The sequence below is a fragment of the Podarcis cretensis genome, assembly GCF_951804945.1.
Source record: "Podarcis cretensis genome assembly, chromosome: Z".
In the NCBI taxonomy this organism is placed as follows: Eukaryota; Metazoa; Chordata; class Lepidosauria; order Squamata; family Lacertidae; genus Podarcis; species Podarcis cretensis.
In genome coordinates this window covers 35,689,104-35,712,090 of record NC_137184.1, presented here as the reverse complement: position 1 = coordinate 35,712,090, position 22,987 = coordinate 35,689,104, and the positions used below count along the sequence as shown (strand labels likewise).

The following is a 22,987-nucleotide window of genomic DNA, read 5'->3' as shown; positions in this document are numbered from 1 at the left end:
ATACAGATTGAATGAGCACAAAACTTTGGATCTTTGCAAGCATTCAGTTGAAGCTACTCTGAGAATTTAATTAAAGGGAATTTCATAGAAAAACCTTGAATGAATATATATCAATACTTTTTTTAAGGGTGAACAGCAGGATTCTTGTAAATTGTTCAAAACTGATTTAGTTTTGTGCTATAGTCCTATTGCTTGTATACCACGGAAACTTTGTATTTCTAGAGAGGGTCAATAGAGGAGGAGGAGAGTGTGGAGAGTCAGATCTCTGTTTCTCTAGCTGTTGGGAGACTGGCACTACAGGGTCCCATTCAGTAGTGGCCCCCAGGTGATCAGGTCTTTGTCATCCCAGTGGTACCTAGCCCTTTCATCTGAAAGAACAGGGAGTCCTAACAAAAAGAAAGAGCAAGTGTTCAGGAAATTAAATGGGATCTTAAAAGACCTCTATTAGGCTGAGAAGCAGCTTCACTCAGTACGGTTAGGTTGGATCCACTATGCAGTGTCATAGCTATAACTCTTAATCTGGCTACTATGGAGTCATATCTGCTGTCCATGTTCCACCCACCCACCTCCCCACATGCCTTCATCTCTATGCCTGCTACAGTTAAGCACTTAGGAAGAGCCCTGTTGCATCAGGCCAGGTGTTCATTTGTCCAGCAACCTCTTCTCGCAGTGGCCAGCCAGATGGTGTTTTGAAGCCTGGAAGGAGGAGCTGAGTGCAGCAGTTTCCCTCCTCTTTCTCTGTTGGGAGCTCCATGCCATTCTCTCTTCACTCATCCCTGTAGGACAGGTAGATTGGGTTTAGAGCTCTCTCCCTGTTCCCACCCACCCTCAGGAATATCTGTTCCTTCCACCAGCTTTGGAATCTGGCACCAGCCTTGCCCTGTGTTTTTAACCGGGTAAGGCTAGCTGGTCACACCCACCCAGCATCACATGGCATTGCCCATCAGGTGAAAAGTTCTGGAGAGGCACTGGAAACAAGCAATTACAAAAATCAGGTAAAAGATTGCTTCTGGACCCTAAACTATGTGTTCTATTTTTAATAAAGGGAATGCAGTTCTTATATGTAAACAGTTGCATATCTTATTGTAGCCATTCAATTGGTCATTACTCAGGGCTGGAAAGGCACTTCATGCTGTACCCTACATAACTGGTTCAATAAAGTCATGGTCATCGTTATTTCAGAGAATTTGGTATGTAATCTTCATGTGACTAGCACTGGCACTGATCCTTCTGTTTGGGGTTATTTATTAAATGTGCAATGCCCTCTTACTGTCTTGTCTTGTCTTTTTCATTGTATAATGTAAGGCTGTTTTCATATCTCATTTATAATTTTATAATTGTATCCATTTCATTCACTTCTGTATTCTTATTTGTCTTTGGACTTTATTATCAAAAGCACTTTGTGTTGAAATTATATTATTTTGTTTTTATTGTTTGCTTTTATCTTTGTATGTATTGTCTTTGTTGTTCAATGGGGGGGGGAGGTGTGGATAGCATCTGAAGACACATCTTACTAACTTCTGAGCCACTTAGGAAGTGGTTGAGATAGCTGCAAGGCCTTGCGGGGAGGGCAGTGTCCTAAACACTGTCCAATCATTTTTACTTTTATGTTTTGCAATATTTTCTCTGCCAGAAGTATTATAAAGGTAAAGGGACCCCTGACCATTAGGTCCAGTCGTGACCGACTCTGGGGTTGCGGCGCTCATCTCGCTTTATTGGCCGAGGGAGCTGACGTACAGCTTCATGTGAGCAGCATGACTAAGCTGCTTCTGGAGAACCAGAGCAGTGCACAGAAACGCCGTTTACCTTCCCGCCGGAGCGGTACCTATTTATCTACTTGCACTTTGACGTGCTTTCGAACTGCTAGGTTGGCACGAGCAGGGACAGAGCAATGGGAGCTCATCCCATTGCAGGGATTCGAACCGCCAACCTTCTGATCGGCAAGTCCTAGGCTCTGTGGTTTAGACCACAGCGCCACCCGCGTCCCTTGCCACAAGTATTATAGGAACCTAGGAAGTGGGTTTGCACTGACCAGTGATCCATCTAGCTCAGGATTATCTGCACTGATTGGGAGTGGCTCTCCAGATTTCCATGACATGGTCTTTCCCAGCGCTATCTGGAGATGCCATGTATTGAACTGCAACCCTCTGCATGCAAAGCAGATCCTCTACCACTGAGCCATGGTCTTTTGCATTAAACACTAAAGCACTACAAAACTGTAAGAGTATAATCTACTCATACATAACCTCGATAACATTCAAAAGGACTTACAGTGGAACCTCGGGTTGCGAACGTGATCCGTGTATGAGGCACGTTTGCAACCCAAAACACCGCATCTGCGCACGTGCGGGTCGCCGCTTCTGCACATGCACAAAGTGCAATTTAGCACTTCTGCGTATGCGTGAGTGCCGAAACCCGGAAGTAACCTGTTCCGGTACTTCCAGGTTCGGCGCAGTACGCAACCCGAAAATGCGTAATCTGAAGCGTCTGTAAACCAAGGTACCACTGTACTTCCAGAGAAGTCTGTTCAGTACTGCAATGCTAGGCTGCAGTCCTAAGCCTACTTACTAAGGAGTAAACTCCAGGGAACACACTAGGTGTTACTTCTGAGCAAACCTGCAAATGATTGCACCATAAGTCTCATTAGTATACTGCTGCAGCAGCTTCCTGTGTGAATTATGTAAGTTTTCCACTATGCTTTATTAGACGTAGTTTATTTCCTTTTCAACTTAATAAAAAGCAATTGCATGATTTAAAGCACATACGCACACCAGATTGCCTGTTATTGGAGAAAGATGGATTAATTTGTTCATTTGTCTAGTCATTTGTTTTCATATAAAGCAAAATGACAGGACAACAGCTGGAGATTATTATTGTTTTTAATAGCCTTCAGGCTTTTCTTTATTGAATATTTCCAAGTGTAAATCAATCTAACTATTTTAATAATTCCAAGATTCCAAAATATGTAAACTTAAAAATCTACTCCGTTAATTTGTGCAGATTTGCACGTCAAGCAGCACAAAAGGAACCCTTGATATAACCGAGGGCTTTATAGGCTTCCATTTGGCACTTCTTAAAAGCTAAATACAGTGTTTTCAGCTTTAGATATCTCTTCCCTTCATTTGCACTCTCCAGCACTAGCAGGATACAATGGAAGTGGCAAAGAGGATTTAATTTTATTACCCAAAATATTTCATCCTCTCTTCCCTAAGTTTATATTACAGTAATGCATTTTGTTATTTACATGCTGCTGCAAAGAGAGACAGCCAAATAAGAACTGGAGTCAGAGAGACATTTAGAATACAAATAAAAATTCTTCAATCCTCACCCCCTCCTCAGCATGATGGCAGAGAAAAGCCAGCAAGATGTTGAAGCCGAGTTTCATCCTTCCTTCCTTAAATTATTTATGGCCTAACTGAAGAAGTATGAAATGCAGGGTGGCGAGAAAAAAAATCAAGGAGTAGTTACTGTTGGGAGTTATGCTGTATGGAGACTGGGAAGGAAATCAGTGGAGTTTACTTTTTAAAGCAATCATACCAAATTCACAATTTCCGAAACAATATGCAAATTGAAATACAGCCGTTCTTTGAAATTCATGCTTTTCTGAATTTTGCAAGGCAGTTCTCCAGCTAAGTAATGTGTACAAAAATGCACCTAAAAGGTAAAGGTAAAGGTACCCCTGCCCGTACGGGCCAGTCTTGACAGACTCTGGGGTTGTGCGCCCATCTCACTTAAGAGGCCAGGGGCCAGCGCTGTCCGGAGACACTTCCGGGTCACGTGGCCAGCGTGACATCGCTGCTCTGGCGAGCTAGAGCCGCACCCGGAAACGCCGTTTACCTTCCCGCTGGTAAGCGGTCCCTATTTATCTACTTGCACCCGGAGGTGCTTTCGAACTGCTAGGTTGGCAGGCGCTGGGACCGAGCAGCGGGAGCGCACCCCGCCGCAGGGATTCGAACTGCCGACCTTTCGATCGGCAAGTCCTAGGCGCTGAGGCTTTAACCCACAGTGCCACCTGCGTCCCAGAAAATGCACCTAAGTATGCATAAATAGGCATATACAGTCAATTCCCCCCCCAAAAAAATGCATGGGGGTTACATCCCACGCCCCTGTGTGTGTAAGTGAAAATCATGTAAATGGGGAGCACCCTCTAAACACCCTTTAAATGTCTTCTCTGCTGCCCTCTCTCTAATCCAGACCAAAAATACGGTATCCAAAAATATCCACAACTAGAATTGAAACTCTGGGGCTGGAAAGAGACTGGAGGATGCATAGGAAAGTGGCATCTGTTGCTGTGCCACTGTATGTCTCAGTCTGGCTGTGCCTCCTGTATCTTTGGGGCTTCCTCCACCCTCACCGAAGTTCTCTTTGGGCTCAGGGGAGGGTCTCATGTTGAGGCGCAAGGGCTCTTCAGTGAGCCAGTGTGGTGTAGTGGTTAAGAGCGGTAAGCTGCTGGGTGACCTTGGGCCAGTCACACTTCTCTGAAGTCTCTCAGCCCTACTCACCTCACAGAGTGTTTGTTGTCAGGGAGGAAAGGAAAGGAGAATGTTAGCCGCTTTGAGACTGCTTAAAGGGAGTGATAAAGCGGGATATCAAATCCAAACTCTTCTTCTTCTTCTTCTTCTTCAGCTCTCTCCTGCCATTTCCAGGTTTGAATCAAATTATTTGTTTATTTCCTGGTGCGGCACATACACACGGTCATGCTCAATATAAAATGGGGGTGCAATATATAATGGTCTACAAAACTGTGTATATTAGTCAAAATTAGATATTAAAAGTTTCCTCTTAAAGAAATTTCCATAAGTTCTTTTTTAAAAAAAAAATGCAAATTGCTGTATTTAAGATTGAAAAAAAAATGAGAAATTGGGAGAACAGAAACCAAGAAACCTAGTGGCAGAGGAAAGGAGTACTCAGTCTGACCAGACATAAAAGAGCCCAGCTAAAAATATGATGCAGCGTCCGTGTCTGCCACATTCTCTTTTATTATAAGCTCCCCAGTGACAGAGCTTGGGATATCAGATTTCAGTGGCACCCCTCCACCTCTCGCACTCTAATTTAAATCATAGTTGTGGCGTCCCCAGTGATGTTCCTGGGCTCCGTGCCCAGGGTGACTGAATCAGTCACGCTCCCCTAAATTTGCCTCTGAGCTCCCTCTATGCCAGGTTGGAAGGTGGTTCAGTGCAAGTGAGTAGTGATTGCCCTGTAGGACAATCCCATTACAAGGGATGCCAGGAGAAAATAGGAAGCTACAGGTATGACAAGAGATGATGTGAAGGGCTCTGGCTTCTTTGATAGAGCTTTGCAGCCAGAACGCCTTGGGTTAAATCCTTTGCACCTCCAGGTGCGGGTAGCCCCAAACCCTGGTGAACTGCTGCCAGTCAGTGTAGACAGTACAGAACTAGATGGATCCACTTACTAACTTGGTATAAGGCAGCTTCCTACGCTCATAAGATCTACCTGCTTAAGGGTACAGTGGTACCTTGGGTTAAGTACTTAATTTGTTCTGGAGGTCTGTACTTAACCTGAAACTGTTCTTAACCTGAAGCACCACTTTAGCTAATGGGGCCTCCTGCTGTTGCCGCGCCACCGGAGCACGATTTCTGTTCTTATCCTGAAGCAAAGCGTATGTAACCTGAAGTGTATGTAACCCGAGGTACCACTGTACTTCGCTTTTTTGGCCTTCTGACAGAGCCTTCTTGTTATTAGTTCCCCAGTAATGGAATGCCTTTCCTGGTGAGGTGCAACTGATTGCTAACTTTCAGCAAGAATTGTAAAACATTCCTGTTCGCCCAGGCATTTGATAGCTGAAAGAAACTGTTTTTTGCAACTTTGAAATGATTAGCTATGAGGATAAGTAACTGTTTAAAACAGTTTTAGAGCAGAGGTGGCCTCTCAGCACAAGGGCAATATTCTATTCTGGGCAACCTTCTGAAGATCATTTTCAGTTGTTGAGTGGAGCCATGAGCAAAGTGGGCCCATGAGCACCGAAAGACTGGGGGAACCTGATTTAAAAGTACCATCAGAACTAACATTGTCTAGAACTCTCCCTAGATACTTGCATATCTTTTTCCTTTGAAAGTCTAAGTATTTAGATATAGCTCCATGTCAACTTGCAAGAAGCAAGCTATTGCAGGAGAGAAGAAAGCAAATAGACTACAGTGGAGAATAGGCTACAGGAAGGGTTCTCGTGAACTAGGGCTGAATATTTCACATTGGAATTCTCATAAAAAATGCCGATTAAGTATAAAAGTCAAGCAAGAGTCTTACGACGCAAAGAACAGTACTCAATTCATAAAGTAAATGGTTTTGTTTGTTTTGTTTTTTGTTTAATGGAAAAGCTTGAATTTTCCTTGCCACAGGCAAAATAAGAGCTTGAAGACGCTCCATGGCCTGTAGCCATTCATTCACAATGTCCTAGGTGAAGTACTTTATTGTGATGTATCTTGTCAGGTTGTTTCATTCACATCATACAGTGTTACATCATCTAATGTGATTTGACAGATGCAGCTTGACATAACATGACATGAAACATGTCACAGAATAAATTTAAAAAGCAGTTGCTGGAAGGTAAAATTTCATAGGTATTTTTTTGCACAAGGAAAAAGAATTTCACATGTATGTTAAAATGGATTGTTCAGATTGCATGCACACACACAATTATCAGGTGCACATAGACAACAAATTAAAGAGAGACTGTTATTCTGGATAAATTCTTATTGGAAACAGAGGGGCTAGCTCAGTCATCTGAACCAGCAGGCCATTTTCTCCATGGTATTGCATGGAGAAACCATGCAGAATTTTGGAAAGGGAGGGAATATGCTAGAGAAATACTATTCACAGTAAGTTTCAGAATCATGGCTCTTGGATATTCATAATTTATCACTGACCCTCTGCATGTTTAGGTCCAAGTTGGATTTACTCAAATAAGTGTACATGGGGCAACTATTTAAACTGGGGGGAAACCATGCATTTGTTAAAGATTTATTGGAGATTTTTTTTAATAATAACTAAGAGAAGGTCACTCACAAAGGACAATCTCCCCACTTCTCCCGCACAAACACATTAATTTTTTAAGTAGCTGTCTAAAAATGCTCAGCTGTACTGCTTCAAAAGCGGAACACTCATATAGCACCTAGCTCTCCAAGAGAAATGGACTCATCAGCCTTGGCTCTCTGGAGCCTTGGTCAAACAGCATGCCTTGCTGTTTGGTTTCCTTTTGCATCATATATTAATCTTGACGTCTTTCTAACATACACATCAGGCCATCAATCTCCTTGGAAAGACACATTTGACTAAATACATTTTGTGTCCTTATAGTTTCAACTTATATGATGACCTTCATTTCCTTCGATCATGCTGTACTGTATATTTTTTCTGTCACAGCGGGACATGATCTCTTTGTTAATTTATGTTGATCCGCTGTTTTCTTCTGCATACATTTTATCTTCATATCCTCTTGGAAAAGTCAGTAAAAAATAACCCCCACCCTCAGGCCAGGTGCTTCAGAACAGTGGTCCAACATATTATATTTCCAAAACAAATAGGGAATCTTTACTAGTTATTGAGATGCAATCCTAAATCTGATTAACTCTTCGGGAAATTAGAGTTCATTGAGTTTTGTGAAAAATCCAACTTGTGTCCGGATTCTGATTCATAATACCCTGAAAAATGTCCAGAAACAGGAACTAGGTCATGTGAAGTGCCATCTGGATACATGTTGGAATATTGACAAGGCGACCAGTTTAGGAAGCCAAAATACACTGGGAAATATCATGCTATTTATTTGCAATAAGTGTTAATGAATCTAGGGAGATGAGATTCTAATTCTATACACACTTACCTACAAGTAAGCTGTACTGAATTCACTGGGACTTACATTGACACATGCTGCAATTGTATTTGGGCTTTATCCAATGTTAGACTTACTCAGAGTAGACACAATGAAAATAATGGACATCAGTAACTTAGACCCATTAATTTCAATGACCCTACACTGAGAATAACTTATTTGAATACAACCTTTTGTTTACCATGGCTTTTCCTGGCTACTGATGGCTACCTTTATAATATTTTAAGGATTTTTTAAATTAAGAATTTTACTGCATTTTAATGATTTCTATTTGCGTTATATTTTCTGATATATGTGAATGCCAAAATGAGATGTCTGTATAACAAATGGCATATACATATTTTAATAAAACAGCACAAAAATAAATCTCGGTAGATGCGTATAAGATTGTGCTCCTAAGTGCCTCAGCTATTTTAGACATTCCAAAGAAAGTGAAAAAGTTTTACAACATGTTTCCAAAGACAGTATTCCAAACTGTGCTTTGACATTCAGTTTTTGACATTGGCTGTATTTTAACACACACAAGTTTTTAGAAAGTATCATTCAGTGCTGAATTTTGAAATGCATTCTTTTCTGTTCTTTGCCAATTATTTTGTCAGTCATTATGTTCAGAGCTGCACATTAATTTGGGATGCAAATTGGAATTTTTTGCAAACACACAGCCCATTTGGCAGTAAACTGCCCATATTCAGTTGATCTGGAGGTCCCAAGACCTTTGAAAATTGAAAGTGAAATAAAATAATCCATGGTATGCCATTGTCTTAGAGCAGAGGGAGCCAATGTGATCCCCACCAGATGTTCTTACACAATAATTCCCGTCAGCCCAGCTAACATGGTCACTGTTAAGGAATGAGTAGAATCGGAGTCCAAGAACATTGGGGGGGGGGGGTGTCACATAGACTACGTGAGTTGGGTTTTCAGTGGTGACCCTGGAGTCTTCCGAAAACCTTGCTGTTAAAGAGCTGTCTTTGTCAAATATCACATTGCCGTTCTCTGGATCTGTCTTATGATGTCTAATGGCATTGTAGCCATGATCTCTGCTACATGTGAGTTCTCTGTTTCTACATGTTTTATGCTTATTTTAGGTTGGGGGTAGAGATGTGGGTGGCGCTGGGTCTAAACCACTGAGCCTAGGGCTTGCCAATCAGAAGGTCAGCAGTTCGAATCCCTGCAACGGGGTGAGCTCCTGTTGCTCAGACTCAGCTCCTGCCAACCTAGCAGTTCAAAAGCACATCAAACGGCAAGTAGATAAATAGGTACCACTCCGGCGGGAAGGTAAATGACGTTTCCGTGTGCTGCTCTGGTTTCGCCAGAAGTGGCTTAGTCACACTGGCCACATGACTCAGAAAAACTGTCTGCAGACAAACGTCTGCTCCCTCGGCCAGTAAAGCGAGATGAACACCGCAACCCCAGAGTTGTCTGCGACTAGACTTAACTGTCAGGGGTCCCTTTACCCTTACCTTTTAGGTTGGGGGTGGGGTGGGGTAGTGAGCTTGAGTTTTTGCTTTTGTGATTTATTTTATTTTAATGTTTTAATTGCAAACTGCCCAGATAATTTGGTTGGATAGGTGGTATAAACTGATGATGTTGATATTGACAGAATAATAATAACAGTAATAGGAATAGTAACAATAACAGTAATTCAAAGAAGCCTGTTCGTAAATTGGCATTGCTGTTCCACAGTGATCAGTTCATACCACTGCAATTCATACCCTTGACATTTACATTTATTGAGGGAGTCATCACCAAGGACACATCACCTACAGTGCCTTCCTCAAGAAAACCCCAGTAATTGCAGCCTAGGACTGAGTCCGCAGTCTTGATTTGATCATTAAGAAAAAAATGCAGACAATCTCACAGAAGCAAGAGGAGGGAGAGAGAAAAAGCATTAGCCTAGCTGAATTTTCTACACTGACTAAGCAGCTTTATCATTTCAAGGACAGAGAGGGAAAAAAGGACTTCAACTCTCCCTAAATGTAAATTACTGACACAATTGCAGCTACTTATGCCAACATAAAGTGGAATTTAACAGGGCCCTCTGGAGTTTTAAATCCTCTGAACGGTGAATGTAATGGGCAGTAGGCACTTTCTTCCAGGCAAGTTGTCAGGATTAAAATGAGAAATTTGCAGGTATGGAAATGGTCACCTTAGTGAGCTCATGAAAAATAAAAATTAATGATGAGTTTCTTGTTTATATCCGGTTCACAGATTATCAATAAAAAAAATTGGATCAGAAACCCTGCTTTCCACCCCCCCTTATCATTGCCTAGAGAGCCTGTTTGTAACGTGGCAAACTCTGGGAAAGATTGTTTTTGACTGGAAGCAATAACCAGTTTTCAAGTTGAAGAAAAGTTCAGGCATTGTTTGGTTGTCTTCTGTATGGTACCTATATATTTAAAGCGGGTGCTCTATTCCTTGCATTTTCTAAAGCAATGACAGCATTTTTTTATACTTAAAGGTAAAGGGACCCCTGACCGTTAAGTCCAGTCATGGACGACTCCAGGGTTGCAGCGCTCATCAATTTCACCCAATTTCAATCAGGGATAGTAAAGATTTTGCCACAGGGTCCATGGATAAGAGAAACAAAACAGCATTAAAGGTATCTTCCACATTTGAATCTTACAACTCTCTTTGGGTTTTGCATGTGATGACACGAGTAATCATTTCTCCAAGGCTTTATTACAGAGGCTCTTATGACAGGGTAAGATTCCATGGAAAAATACATCATCTCCCAGAACCCCCCCCCCCCATGGTTTAACTAGTCATTATAATGGGAACACTAACCTTGATGGACTAATGGTTTGGTTTAAGGGAGCTTTCTGCATTCCGGGGGAGAATGTTTCTGGCTCATCCCACTCCCTGGTCTGAGAAAGCAGTTTTCTACTTGCAAAGAGGGTTTTTAAAATGCAAAGAAACATTCAAAAATGTAATCTTCCAGCTGCAGTCTGTAGTCATACAGCCTATTCTATGACCGCAAGAACTCTACCATCTCTTTATCATGGTTCCTAAAGCATGCCTGTGCAACAGCAAATGGCCTTGCCAGAGCCAAGAAGATAATAGAGATAAGAGGAAATAACTATTTACCAATAGGATCTAAAGGGCTGTGTGGACAATGGGACAATTAGAGCTCCTGTTTCTACTGCAGCCTTCTCACATCCCCTGAAGAGCTCTTCCTAGAGACTGGGTAGTTGGAGAGATTCTTATAAGTGGAATTTAATGTGGGAACTATGTTGGTTATCTTATTTCCCCCATACTCTTAGACACACCTGACCATGGGGATGCCTCCCTGCTAGCTGTGAGAAGGTTATTCAGTATACCTTGTTCACAATAACAAACAGCCATGAAATACAAAAGATATTAAACACCAGAGAAAATGGCTTCCATTTGTTACAAGCACAGTTCTACAAGCTCTCAAATGTAAACCATTGTCACTTTCCATGTACATGTCTGATTACTTCCATCCCTTAATGGTGTGGAAAGGCTAAAGAGATGTCCATCAGGGCAACACTAGGTTCCAAGGCAGGGGGTACAGAAACAGCTGAGAAGATGGAGGTTGTGTGCAACAAGTGAATACTATAATTGCCCCTGCTGTCTCACCTCTTACTCATACAGAGTATGAACCTTGCAACCTCCTGAGAAGGACTCGTAGATAGAATATATAGTGCTTCGTGAACTATGCTGCAACTTTCATTCTGATGCAGTGTCATCACTCTCTCTGCTCCTATGGTCCTGGTACTAATTGTAGAGGGATTGGAGCTAAGCTTTTGGGCCTCTGTCATCAGGATAGGGCATATTTCAAGGAGACAGCCCCAGGGCACAAATAAAGGCATATCCTTTGTCCTAGTGTCCTATTGCTGGTGGTAGAGTCTTCTACAGCCAAAGAGGAGGTCTCATCTGCTTTTGGATATAGGCATGGGCTGGCCCTGACCATATTGTTTTGACCTCCTAAAGGTAGAGAAGTGGGAAGGAGTCACAGGGAAACAGTTACTTCACGACTGTCTTAGCAATAGCTGGAAAATGTTTTAAATAGTCATAGTCATAGTCATATTCATATTCATATTCATATTCATATTCATATCCATCTTCATTTTCCTTCCTTCCTTCCTTCCTTCCTTCCTTCCTTCCTTCCTTCCTTCCTTCCTTTTTAAAAAAGACTATCCACTTCATAACTCCAGCAATCGCACACTTAAATAAAACATTGAGCCCAGTCTTCTATATACAATTGACACAATACATTCCTACCTTCCCAGTCATTCACTGAAAAGGGAAGCAACTGAGGTGTCTATTATAGAGAGGACAGATAAAATTTAACTTAACGAGGAAGAAATATCCATGCCACATGTTAAAGGAAAAGCAGCTGGAAGAATGAAATCTTAATCTAATTGATGCTTCAGAACAAAAAGAAAAGGAGACAGCAGTTGGCACAAGACTGTAGTAATCACCAGAGCATGAGCAGCCTCAGACTCTCAGTACTCTCATTATGACCAAATCTAATCAGATGTATAATCTGTATGAGCTACAACTGTGCAGAATTTTATCTGAATACTTTTTTGTGTGTGATATTTCTTTTTCTCAGCCACTGAGGCCCCTTTTGCACTTCTGTAAATATTCTTCAACATTTGTGATTGCCAAAATTTTGCCCCACAATGGTGCTCCAGGGCATTGTGGAAGGTAGAAAATAGTGGCCAGCCTGCCAACAAAGTTGCAGTGAGGGCAAAAATAGATAGATAGTGGGCAGGGGACAAAGGAGGTATGTTGCTGTCATTGCCCTTTTAAGTAACTGTTTCTTGGCCCACCCCACCCCCCTCCCGTCTGCCTTGGCAACGTTAGTAAAATGGTCCCCTGGATTCTCTGCTCACAAACAGGAAGGAGAATTTCATGGTGTCACGTATACACAACTCTAGTATGAACTAGATATAGAGCTATACCCCAGTGCCACCCCATATACATATGACCTCCATAGTCCATTTCCTGCTGCATGGATGTTGCCTGTGAACTCAGACCACTGAAACCTGTTATTCTCCTTGGAATTCCAGCATCAAGGTATCAATAAAGCAGACATGGAATGATGGGTTGGTTGGTAATTGAACTGTGCTGATGGGAACAAAAATTAGATATGTGGGAGGGAGTCTGTACATTGATAAAGGCCTTTGCTTATGACACTAATCAGGAAAGGCCAAGGATTTGAAGGTGTACTTCTCATATCTCCCTTTGCAAGCTTCCCTGATAAGAAAAACCCACACCCTAGGTTTTAGTTTTCTAGATGACTGAATGGTACAAACATTGTCCCCATGGAAACATTTCAAGAGCACATCCTGGGCTCATGGCCCATTGGCTTTTGAGTGGGAAAATGGCTGGTGAATGGTGCCTTGCATCACCTGGTTAAAAATAGCATTTAATGGCTCATTGTTGAATGTGTGAAATGACTTCTTCAGGAGAAGGGAGAGACCATAGATCAATGGTAGGGCACCTTGTTTGCATGCAGAAGATCCCAGGGGCAGTCTCTGAAATCTTCCTTTCAAATGAAAAAGAATCAGGGTGCAGGTGATAGGAAATACTTCTGTTCAAGACCTTGGAGAACTGCCAGTCAGAATAGATGTTACTGGGCAAGTTTGACCTGGTATAACAGCTTTATATGTTCCCCAAAGCACTGCATTTGTGGCAGTATGAAAGTTCTGACAGACACTGCCGTCATAAAATGATGAAATGGCTCATATGAACCAGCCCTTCCTTAGCTTCTTTTATTTTAATAGATCATGTGTTCTTGTTGTAGCCAGTTTACAGAGATGCTTTATGATAAACCAACATATGGCAGGGATAACCAATGTGTCATTCTCTCAATGTTGGGGACCACAATTCCCATGACACCTGCTCATGAACTATGCTGGCTAGGACTGATGGGTGTTATGGTCCAAAACATCTGGATGATGCCACATTGGCTACTCCTGCAATACTGAGTCAACATGCAGGTTTGTCTACATATTCTAACTGGCTACATATTCTAACTGACAGCAGGTTCTTGGGTGTTAAGTGTCTTTTGCAGCACTTGCAACCTAATCCCTTTGGTGGAGAAGCTGGGGACTTTCTACATGCAATTCTAGTCTGCTATTGGGCTAGGGCCCTTTGCATCAACTTGATTGGTGATATTTATATGTAGGTAGAGGACTGTGCAGAACACACAATGATAATGACTAGAACTCCACAAAGCTTTGGAATGTGCCATGTTCAATAGAAACATAGGAAGCTTCAATATACCAAATCAAACCATTGTTCCATTTACCTCAGTATTGTCTACAATGACTGACAGCAGCTCTCCAGCGTTTAAGGCAGAAGTGGTGGAGTTTGAACCTGAGACATTCTGCAGGCAATGCAGATGTTGTACCACTGAGGATGCACTGTCCTTTATGGAGTAACACCTGGGACATAAGATCGTGTCCAACAGAGTTAGAGCTAGCACTGGATACAACCAATGGGAATCTGCCTTACAATGAGCCAGATTATTGTTCCATCAAGCTACACTGGTTGGCAGTAGTTCTCCAGGCAGGGTTCTTCACAGCCCTAGCTGGAGATGCCAGGGACTGAACCTGGGACTTTTTGCATGTAAAATAAATGTTCTTCCACTGGGCTACTGCATCACCTTAAAAATCCAATGAGAATCCATTACAAAGCTACTCTCTAAGACAGGCAGACATGGAGGTAAAGATTGTGCAGGAAGCAATGGGATAGACATCCAAGTGTACATTTGAGGACTAGCGTGTAAATGAGGGATTTACAACAGCAGCCCTGTGACATTTTAGTGTATTTTTCATCTTTATTGGAAGCCGCCCAGAGTGGCTGGGGAAACCCAGCCAGATGGGCGGGGTACAAATAATAAATTAAAATTATTATTATTATAGCCCCCAGACAAATTGCTGTATCACGGCTAGTTTAGCATTCTTATTATATATAAGCCAGAGAGTGTATAACAGCATGCTAAAGAAAGGCACACTGTATGTAAGTATGGCAAGAATTTGAAACAGTACACATATTTTACTTTTCTGTAAAATCCTCCAAGCCCTGCTAAAACTGAAGGGCACTTGAATTTTCCCCAAGCTGTAATTGTATCCAAGTTGCATTGGGTGGTTACACACTACAGTATGTCAGTCAAAAAATTGGTTTTTATTCCCTCTTCCAAAATTTACATGTAAAGCCTAAGAACAAAAGTAATATGCTAATATGAAATATCTGTAGATTAGTCACGGATGCTACTTTTTTTTTTTTTTAAAGATATTTATTACAAATCTCCAAATGGAGCACTCTCTCTCACCCCCAGTTCATTGTGCAAAAACTAATCTTAAACTTTCAAATATATTACTTGACATTTTATAGCCACCAGAGCAGAATAGCAATTTTTTAAATGTTAGTGGAAATTGGATAAGAAACCACATCTCAAAGGAGAATCACTAGAGTATGGAATACAGCTATTAATTTATTTTCCATTACCACCTGGAATCTCTTTCTACTCTTCACATCCATCTATCATCTGTTCTGCTTAGTCTATACCCATAAAAATAATTTTGTGATTATAGGAGGGAAAGATACTGTCAGATGATTTATGGGTGATCAGTAATCTAAAAGTAACACTGCAAATTAAGCTTCTCAAATAAGCACTTAATTTAGATGTAAGAAGACATTTATTGTACAGTATGTTAATTAAACAACAATTCATGGATAAAGAGCAGCTGATTAGGTTACACAGATACCAGAACAGCTTAGACACTCTCTTTCTCTTTTTAATTTTAGATGCTACAGTAAATGATCCTCCAAGCTCATCCATATTAACCTTTGTACAGTTATTCACAACTGCATTTTATCTCCTCCCCAAAGTTTTACAGCTAATCTTGTTTTGTCCAGAACTTGACACTGTTGTTATAATGGAAGGAGAGAAAACCATTTTTTTAAGAAAAAGAGAGGGAGATGTCAATAAACAAAAATCCAGTTCACAGACTTTACTGAACCAGCACTATTCTGACATGGTGGAGGAGCAAGCATGCCCCCTCCACCAAAGATATAAATAATGACACCTGTGAGATATAAATAACAGTGCTTGGTTTTACATTGATGCACAAGTGGGAAAGGGCTGTAGCTGAGTGGTGGAGAGCATCTGCTTTGCATGCAGAAAGTCCCAGGTTCAATCCCCGGTATCTCCAGGTAGGGCTGGGGGAAAACCCCTGCCTGAAACCCTGCCAGGCTGTATAGGAAATACAGAACTTGGTGGGGGCCAAAGGTTAGATTTGGTGTAAGGCAGGCACGTCCAACAGGTATATCGTGATCTACCAGTAGATCACTGGACGTCTGTGGTAGATCACTGGCAGATCAGTGGCTCCCCCCAAAGAAGCTGGACAACTTTGGGTCCCCTAAAAAAAGCTCAACATTTTGGGCCTTCACCCCCAAAAAACAGGCCTTCCATCCTCCCTAAAAGAAGCTCAACAAGTTTGATCTGAACCCCCAAAAAGGGGGTAGATCACTGCCAGTCTTTGTGAGTAGATGGCAGTCTCTTGGGAGTTGGCTACCCTTGGTGTAAGGCATGTAGTTATGTTCCCCCAATCGGTATACATTCTTATAAAATTCACATGGACTAGTGTGCTCATGATGGAGGTGTGCAAATTATTTGTACAAATCCCAAGTAACTGGCTGCGATGGGTGCCACAGAGGGATCTACAAAGCACTTTATTATGTGCCTCAGCAATCTAGGCATCAAAGAAAAAATGCTGCAGACAAATATTTATGAGACGGAAAACTATGTTTCTAAGCTTTACTGCTAATGCCATGATGGGGGGGGGGGGAGAGAAGCTTTGTGAAATGGAAACTTACATCTCTAGCTTAAGGAAAACATCAGGTTCGGGGGGGGGGGGGACGACTTCCAACTCACCTGCAAGGTCTAGTATGTAATCAGAGGAGATGATTTTATCAGCACTCTCCTATTCCAGTGCTTTGGAGGAAGGATCAGCTTTTCAAGAGCGAATCATTTATTTGTCTCCTCTAAGCTTAAGGAAGATGCCAGGTTTCAGAGGGAAGTGGTGGAAGGAGAGTTGTGCTGTGACTGACATGCCAAGCTTGTAACTGCATAGCACAAATGCCTCTGGACCTATTTGTTTGCCATTTTTCAGGTTTCTTACACAGGGGCTTCTCTCGTGTGCACCTGCAGTTTTTAACCAATTGTCCGCAAAATACCAAGGGAGCGTAAATAATTCCATTTTTTTAAAAAAAAACACACCCTGAAAATATAAAGGCTGCACTTGCAGGAAAACCACTGCAGCCATCCTGCTGAAATTTGGCAGGATTTAGGCACTGAGGAGGGATGGCCTTGCCTGCAGATTTCGTCCAATTCCACCCAAAACAATATTCAGATATACCAAGCTTATTTGTAGGTACTCACGTGGCTATTTATATATCATTTGCTTCAGTAGAATAGGTTGCAAGTAAAAATAGCAGTAAAGCATGCAAATTTCATGAAGAAGGTCCCAGATACAAATTTCCTGAATTTGTATTTGAAGGATCTCTGGTGGAAGCATTCCCTTGGAATCCTATAGAAGTATTGTCACTCATGATAAACAATGCTGGGACAGATAGCCATTAGCTTGGCAGTATCTAAGACAGCTGTTATCCACTCTCCACAGTGTTTCCCAGGCTTGGTAACAGCATACTTTGCTCCTGGGCTAAGTTCAAAGTGCTCGTTTGAGTATATAAAGCCCTATGCAGCTTGGGACCAGAATACCTGAAAGATTCTCTCACTTCTTATACACCCAATCAATCACTGCACATAATTCCAGCCAGCCAATCACACAACCCTCTAGCAGGTCATCCCATTCCTTTCCACCCCACCCCTTGAGAATGACAATCATCACCCTATGGATAATGAGCAACATTCCATAGGTCTATTGGAGAGGAGAAATAACTTGTTTTATACTTCTACTGGTCTCAAGTTTTTTTCAAGCATGCTGACACTTCCCTCGTTTTTTGGTTGCAATCCCATTGACACTCATTACCTTTTGGAAGGAATAAGATATTTGTGTGTGTGTGTGTGCGCGCACACACACACACACAAGTATGCTTTTTTAAAAAGCTACTTATAATGCAACAAGACAACAACAAGCAAAGTACATGGCAAAATTTATATGCATCTCAAACTAGAACAAGATTTGCCCTTTGGGAAATTTCATCTATCTTTAAAGATTGCTTCTATTGCATGCCTTTAAATAAATAAAGAAAGCTAAAGAATATTTTTGGGAGGAGGAAGCTATATTGTACATATTCTGGAGTTGTTTACTGGCTTTCTGCAGTGGATGCAAAAAAAAAAAAAAAAAAAAAGCTCTTTAAAGACATAAAACACACCAAGTGCTCACACTCATTCCTGTCTTTTTAATGAACTTGGTTATGTTGTAAAATTATACCCAGGCAAATAAAATGTGATATATATTTTTAAGAGAAAATAGAGGGAATTTGAGTTTCTCCAGTTGCAATTTCACAATTAGCATAATTTATCCACAGGATGGCACTGTAGGGTTTTGCTATCACTGTGTCTACAAGGAGTGTGTGAGAGGAAACAACAAGCTAGAATAAAGCTGCAATGAAAAGAAAAAGGAAGAAGCATGCAAAGACACAACACAGAGAGAGACTTCATGTGTAGAATGTATGTGTGGATAAGGAAAACCAGGGCACAGCCAGTGGCCCCATATTCAACCTCAGGTACATGATCAGCTCCACCTCCAGTGTTTGCAGCTGTTCATGCACTGAGATCCTTTTGTGTAGGGTTGGGCTGAATGTGCTGATAAAAGGGAGTGGGGCTGATGGAACTCTGTCACTGCTGGTAGGCTGCCCCACCACAATTTTTCTAGACACTTTGATGCACATCCTAAATATGGCCAAATTGCCTCCATCTGCACACACCAGCATTTGCAACATCTCTTATTTTAATACTGATATAACTACTGCTCATATGAACAAAGGTGTCCACCAATTCCCACTCACTGAGCATTTTGGTTCAGTCAGAGGTTATTACACTCTTCAGAAATAGCAACCCAACTATTCTATATGTGGCCATTAAACTCAGGATGCAGGAAAGACTCAAAAGTCCCCAGATTTTCATTTCAAGCTATGAATTTAACAACTTAACACATCAGGCAAGTCCAGCTGTTGTTATCCCCAGGATCATCATGCTTGTTCATAGCCTGAAATTTCTTAGTTTTGCTGCCTACCAAAAGACAAAAAGTCTTTCTCTTTTTAGATGGCATATCGTCCTCTGTGAGCCAGCCATTTAAAACAAAAACCTCACTGCAGACCTTTGAGGTAAACTACAGAATCTGCAAAGCATGAGACATCGCCAGAGATCAGTGACTTAATCTGATGGCTGATAGCTTCCCTGCAGAAGACAAATGACTCTCCAAGATCACCTAGTGGGGATGCACTGATAGGCAACTAAGCTTGGGCATTAATCATCCTGCCCAATGAGTGCACATGTGTATATGTGAATGAGAGCTACATATTCCTCTTTGGCACCAAATGACTCTTGTACCAGTATCACCCAGCCAGTTCTCTGGCACTGTGTAAGAGGTAGTGTTGGCAGCTGTTGAGTTGTCACAGGTGGCTCAATAACATGCAGGGCCCATTCTCATGATACACCTGCTAAATGGGGGGGGGGGGTTGTTACCTTTCCATACACCAGTGATCTGTGCTGCACACCCACTAGTAGGGATGTTCATTAAGCATTTAATGTTCAGCAACATGATTGTTATTTCCAGCTTGGTCATAGCAGGCTAAGTTTGAATGATGCTCTCCCTCATGCGCCAGGCTGGAGGAGCTTTGGAGACTCTGGCAGCATGCCCCTTCCAACTCCGGTTCGGCTGATGAACCACAGGATCCTGGTGCCATGAGAGCACGAACTGCAGAACAGGCTGCTGTCCAAATATATCCTTGGTGAATTCTCTCGCTTTCATTTTATTTGACATTTTAGAGGCAGAGAGTTCTTACAGATGACTGGCCTGTGGCAGCTGGCTGCCAACATGAGCTGTTATTGAGTTATAACACACACACACACACACACACACACGTACAAATGTGTGAAAAATTGAAACAGCAATGGCTGTTGCAAGAGGAAAATGTGTGAAAAATTGAAATGACAAAAGCTTTGTGTTATCAGCCTCTCTCGCTGTCACAGACAAACTGGGAAGCTGCTAGCAGTCTTGAAGTCAAAGAGGGATGTAACAGCATGGCAAAGGGGCCCTCCGGTCACAAACTCTCTTGGATAAATCTTCAGGTATAAGTCTTGTCCAGTTTGTAAGAAAGGGGAAAGAGGGAATGTAGTAAAACGAATGAAGAAAGAGACAAACAAATATCAGCAAAATGAGGCCATAGCTGCTACACAGATTTAAACACAGCTACAACTAGGGATGTGAGAGGAATTTTGTTCAGTTCACATTTTAACTACCAAATTTGCACTTCCTGAAACAACACACAAACCAAAACTACAGATCCAAAGATTCTTTGGAAAGGAACTCAAGACACTTATGTACGAAATTAATATTTGTAGTGTACCAATAACCTGAAAACAACAGTTATTATTGCTATTCAGAAGAAGACAGAGTCTTGTGAATTCTTCAAGGTTAACAAATTTACCATATCAAAAAAGGTAATGCCTGCTATAGAGTCTGTTTTTACCTAGTGTGTTAACTATGAAATTTTGTTCTTTTGTTTGTATTTAGAAGCTACACAAAATCTGAGGTCTTAAGGTGTAGATTACTGGTTTGTGTATAAATATGCCACTGGGTGCCCTCAAGAAATTGGGGACTACAACTCCCATCAGTCCCAGCTGGCATTGATGGGAGTTGTAGTTGGCACTGATGGGATCTGTAGGGCACCAGGGACTATTTTCAGTTTAAATAGACATGTGAAAATATGGAAAGAAGAAAGAACAAGTAAAGAAAATGGAGGGAAACTGATGCTAAATTAAAGTATCAGGGAATTAAAGAAGGTATGAGAAAATAAATATATACTAAAGTGCTTTTGAACACCATTTGTCATTTAAATATCTGAAAGTACAGAGTTGCTGCCAGAGAAGTGCATTAGATAGGATGGGTGTGTTGGGATATTTCCGTTCCACCTTAAAAGGGAGCAGGCTTTGTGAGTCACAGAGTCTGCGTATTTCCTGTTCACAGGAAGTTTATGTTTTGTCTTTGCTTTCGTTTCTCTCTCTGTGCCTGAGACATCAACGCAGGCAGTCATGTTTTCTTTGTTCTGACCAACGCTGAATAAAGTTGTAAATAATGCTCTCCTGCGTGCATCTTTCGCTGTGCGAATTCTGCTGATAGAGCGTGCACCAGCTCTGGAATGTGGCAAGCTATTTCTGGGGCTCGTGTCACTAATTGGTGATACTGCGTTTCTACGAGAGATTGATGGGTCGTCCGGAGACGGTGTGAGGGGCATGATGGCCTTTGTCTCCCTGGCAGTATCTCAACAGGGTGAATTGTGACCCCCTGACCTTGTTGCTAGACTGTAGTTGCTAGACTGCATCATCACTCACCACTGACCATACTGGCTGAGGATGATGGGAGTTGTGGTTCAACAGCATCTGGAGGACATTGCACTGGCTGCCTTTGATCTGTATGCATGATTCATGAATCCCAACAACAACACTTTTAATAAAGAAATGGCATTTGCCTGTTTCTTATTAGCCCCGGTGGTTTCAGTTTTCTGACCCTGAAGGGTCTTACAACTCCTACTCCTAAGTCCATTCAATCTTACAACACTTGGAGAATAGGAAAAAAATTGTGCCAAATTGGGGGGGGGGGGGAGGTTGTCGTGACATATCCACTGGTCCTAAGGAGTCTGTACACTGGCACCCACTGAAAGTCACTAAATGCCCTACCTTTCATAAGAGTATTAAACCCACAGTTGAATAGTTCAATGTATAGTTAGCTCCCCAACTATTTGTGACCATTGCCTTCAAGAGCTGGGAAGCTTCTGACAACTAATTTAACCTCTTTGTTTCCTCTACCTAGCGAAATGAAAAGTGAGTTAGTGGTGAAAGAGGCAACCATTGAACAACTTACATTACATTGTGCTCAGCAAGGTTAGAACTGAAGCCTAAATAAGGAAAATAGTATCTCCATCTTGCTGAACTACAATGTCCACAATAACTTTCTTTTACATTTTTTGTTCCTCCATCAAAACCCTAGTGTTTATTCTAGTGATGACAAGGTCTGTAATTTGACTAAAGAAATCTTAGACGACTGGTGTTCTTCTTAGTTCATCAATAGTCAGAATACACATTAAAGGGGAAATGTTTTGTGTTTAGATAATTTATTACAGTAGGGATAATCTTAGGAGACATATCCCCCCTTTCTTTTTCACACAGAAGGGACTACCTATTTTATCTGCATTTTTAATGTCCTTGTAGTAAAAACAATTTATAAATCAATTAAACTCCACTGACTGATGAATTGCTTATTAGAATGCAGATCGAATTCTCCTCCTCAAACTATAAACAATCACACAACATGAGTGTGAGGCTTCTGCTGTCTTCTTAAACCCGGGCATTGGCAGGAACATCTCTAGAGATGAGCATGCTCTGCTCCCTTCATGGTGTGGAGCTCTGAACAACCAGAGTTACACACCATGACAAGTTTCCTACATGTGGAGAGCAGATTCCCCTGGCCCTCAGCTTGTGGACAGTGAAGAAGGTTGTGATAGCAATGGAGGGCAATGGAGGCCCAACTCCTTTCCTCCCATGATTGCTAATTTCATGAAGAAGACTGCCTCAGTTCAGCTTGTTCAAACTGTGTAGTTAGACTACTCATGCAACTAAATGGTTCTGTCTAGATAATAATTATTAATAATCGTAAAAACTATTGTTGTTGTTGCTGCTGCTGCTATTCATAGAGTATTTCCAACAAGAATCCAATCCACTTTGCATATATTATCCTAATAATCATTATAAGAAGCCTGAAAGGAACACCAATAATTATTATGTCCATGTTACAAGGTGAAGTGCTGAGTTTAGTGGTCTGTCTAGACTCTCCCAGTAACTTTCTGACTGCAGCATGATTCCACTCTGGGATTTACTGACTCTAAGCTCATTTTCTTAACCAGTGGAGCATTTTCAGC

At 41.6% G+C, this 22,987-nt stretch overlaps 1 long non-coding RNA gene across 1 annotated transcript in view; it reads left to right on the top strand.

Moving 5' to 3' along the window:
- The window catches only part of LOC307208119, a 28,486-nt gene extending 7,937 nt beyond the window's left edge, over positions 1–20,549 (top strand). Inside the window, exons 3-4 of the long non-coding RNA XR_013834995.1 lie at positions 10,305–10,445; positions 18,377–20,549. This is a non-coding gene — a long non-coding RNA (uncharacterized lncRNA). The remainder of the gene's footprint in view (positions 1–10,304; positions 10,446–18,376) is intronic.
- Positions 20,550–22,987: the final 2,438 nt, after the last annotated feature.